The following is a 3,377-nucleotide window of genomic DNA, read 5'->3' as shown; positions in this document are numbered from 1 at the left end:
GGAAAAGAGAAGCTAATGAAATGACAATGAAATCCTAAAGAGGAGAAGAAGGTTCTGGGCTGGAGGGGAGGAAGTGCAAGCTATTTCCAAAGCTTGCCCTTGGATAGGTAGTCCTTTTCTTTCCCTTCTGCTTTCCATCTCCGTCTATCCCTCTCCTCACAATTTGTCCAGTGTTTCCTAGACTGGAAAAATTGGTTTCTTCTCATATGGGCCTTTTACCTGCTGCCATGTTTTTTCTAGTTGCACTTTGTTGGAACTGCAGCAGCAAGGATAATTCAATTTGTAATTTAAGGGTTAAGTCAACTAGACAAGAGGGGGACAGGTGGAGGTGGTGCATAGCAACTCAGCTGAGTGGCATGGTGCTTACTGAAGTAGCATGCGCTCTGATTGGTTAGGTCGTTCTGAGAAACTTTTTCCTGTGTGTTTGGTTGACTGTTTCTTGGCTATGTACAAGGTCTGACCTAAGAAAGGCAAAACCTCTGTTGCTTTCTCCTCTAATTACACACGTTTTTTTTTTCAGATTGTCTTAGCAGGGTATTATCAGAACATTTTCATCTCCTTGTATTTATGTGACCCATATCAATTTGTCTCTGTAGGAGGTTCTCGGTGTTTCCCAGGGGATCCTTGTGTGCGACAAGAGATTATTCTGGAATGCATCGCCAGAACAGGACTATTTCATTGAGTGATTTATATCCTGCTATCTCAAAGAAGCTCACAAAATCAAAATCAAGTAGCATATAACGAAACCTCATCGGTTGATAAAGACAAAATATCAAAAAAGCAATAGAAAACCTCACTCCCAATGGGAATCCTTTGCCACAGCTGTTAAACATCAGATACTAAGTGAGAAAAATGGCTACTAGTCATGATGGCTCTCTTATCTCCTATATCAGAAGCAGTATGGAATGCACAGAGCTGCCTTATATTGAGAGAAGTGATTGGTCCATCTAACTGAGTATTGTCTACATACATTGGTTGGCAGCAGATCGCCAAGGTTGCAGGCAGGAAATTGCCCCAACCCTGCCAGGAGATGTTAGGGATTGAATTTGGCACTGCCTACATGTCCAATAGGGATGCAGGTGGCGCTGTGGGTTAAACCACAGAGCCTAGGACTTGCAGATCAGAAGGTCTGCGGTTCGAATCCCCGCGACGGGGTGAGCGCCTGTTGCTCGGTCCCTGCTCCTGCCAGCCTAGCATTTCGAAAGCACATCAAAATGCAAGTAGATAAATAGGTACTGCTCCAGCGGGAAGGTAAACGGCATTTCTGTGCGCTGCTCTGGTTTGCCAGAAGCGGCTTAGTCATGCTGGCCACATGACCCGGAAGCTGTACGCCGGCTCCCTCGGCCAATAAAGCGAGATGAGCGCCGCAACCCCAGAGTCAGCCAAGACTGGACCTAATGATCAGGGGTCCCTTTACTGTTACCTTTACATGTCCAGCAGATGCTCTACCCCTGAGCTGTGGCGTGCTGGTGAGGATCACAAGCTGTGCAGATGCCCTGCTTGTGGACTGGATTTCTATCCTTATATAAGTCAATCAGAGGCTTTGTGGAAAAGCCAGGTTTTGCCCTCAGGGCCTGTTGAACCTCTCCAGGGAAAGCATTCCATTAGGCCAGCACCACTTCTGCTCCTACAAGTTCTTAGATCTTGAGCAGAAGGTGTATGGGGGCAAATGAATAAGGTGATTCTCACAATCAAAGGCTTTAAAGATCAGAAACATCCCCTTAAATCAGGCCAGGAAGCATGGAGGCAGCCAGTGAAGATCCAACAAAATTATGAATGACATGGTCCAATTAGCCCACACCAATCTACAGTCTGGCAGCAAGATTTCTTAATGCTTTTTAAGGGATGTCCCAGATAGAGTGCATTGCAGTAGTCTAACCTCGAGTTCACCAGAGCCTAATTATTACATTGTGTGTGCTGAGTGTGCCCTCTAATGCACCCAACTCTCCCTTGTGTTTGCACACGTGAAAGGAAGATTAACAGTGGTAGGCAAGTTCTTTTTTCCGGAGAACTTGATTCACTGTTACCCTGGAACACATTTTGAGAGCTCCTGGCTTGGGCTCTTATGAGCTCTAATAGAGGCACAGTTCTTAACTTCACAATTTGACTCTCCCTTGTGAGCAATTTTTCTTGACAATTATGCGTATGTGATACCTCCCTCTGCATATTTCATAATAATCTGAGCAGAATACTGAGGGTTCGTTTCAGAGATTTGTAGAAAAGTACTCTTTTTAAAAAGTCATGTTTTATTTAAGAAAGCCATCTTTTTCATGGAGAGTCTTTACCACTGACTGTGCAAAAAGAGCTTTCGAGCGTGATCAAAAGTCCTTCCCTGCAATAAATGAGATGCATCTTTCCCCTATCTCTCCTCAGCCCTCTCTGTGCATTTGTCACAGTATGCTCCTTTATCCTTGACTTGCAGGGCCCCGAATATCCCAGCATCCTTTGCCTGATCTTCACCCACAGCCTCCTCCATCCCTTCTCGAAGTCACACTGCTCTCCTAATTCTTGCACGGAAGCAACACTGCTATGTCCTTGAGCAGAGCAGAAATAATCAAATATTCTCCCCGGGCTCAGATATTCTCTTCACTGCATGTTCTAGGAAACCAATCTTGAAGTGCAACACCAAATGGAACACTCTGAAAAAGGACTGTGGTAGGCATCATGAAATAGGCTTTCAGAACCCATTGGCCAGGGATGGAGAACCTGGTGGACTACAACTCCCATCATCCCTGACAGTGCTGGTCAATATTCTACTTGGATCAATGACTTTTCAGAGCAGCAGTTGGCTATAAAGTATAGGACACAGCACTTGAAACATCTTCAGTATTTGGGGAATGGATAATAGAGTGAAGAGGCCTCTTCAGAATATGGAATTCCTTATCCATCTTTTATTGGTGGACTATGCATTAATCCTGGACCTTCAAAATGCACGGCGTATTATTAAGGTCTTGTTTCTCTGCCTGGCTGAATGAGCCATGTAAGCGCTTCTGGTGCAAATTAACCAAGAGAAGCCTTTAAAATCCACCCTTTTCTTTGCAAATATTAATTCAAAACATAGCTCGTCAAGTCAGATGTATAATTAAAATGGATGTTTGAGCTTAGCGAAAGAGGAAGCTTTTTAAAAAGGATCTTTCAGAAGCAAGAGGAATTCAAAGAAGCCAGTGCAGGGAGGAAGCTAGCCAGGGGTCCTCGCTTAGTGTCTGCTAGGATGGACTTTCATGCTGCTACTTAATGCAGAAAGGTTTCTTAGTAGCTGTGGGAAATGACTTGGCTATCCCCCATTTATTACCATAAGTTATCACAGTGGTCAAAGGCATGAGTTCAATTAAACTCTCGTGGTTCTGAAAGCTTGAGGATTTTCAGGTCAATGTTCT

General features: G+C 44.3%; 1 long non-coding RNA gene across 1 annotated transcript; it reads left to right on the top strand.

Moving 5' to 3' along the window:
* Window positions 1-1,426: 1,426 nt before the first annotated feature.
* On the top strand, window positions 1,427-3,110 carry LOC309344364. Its single transcript, XR_014157695.1, has 2 exons — window positions 1,427-1,469; window positions 2,423-3,110. It is a non-coding gene; the product is annotated as an uncharacterized lncRNA (long non-coding RNA).
* The last annotated feature ends 267 nt before the right edge of the window (window positions 3,111-3,377 follow it).

The sequence above is a fragment of the Podarcis erhardii genome, assembly GCF_964252035.2.
Source record: "Podarcis erhardii genome assembly, chromosome: 1".
Classification (NCBI taxonomy): Eukaryota; Metazoa; Chordata; class Lepidosauria; order Squamata; family Lacertidae; genus Podarcis; species Podarcis erhardii.
The sequence above is the reverse complement of the archived record's forward strand: the minus strand, read 5'-3'. Positions and strand labels throughout refer to the sequence as shown.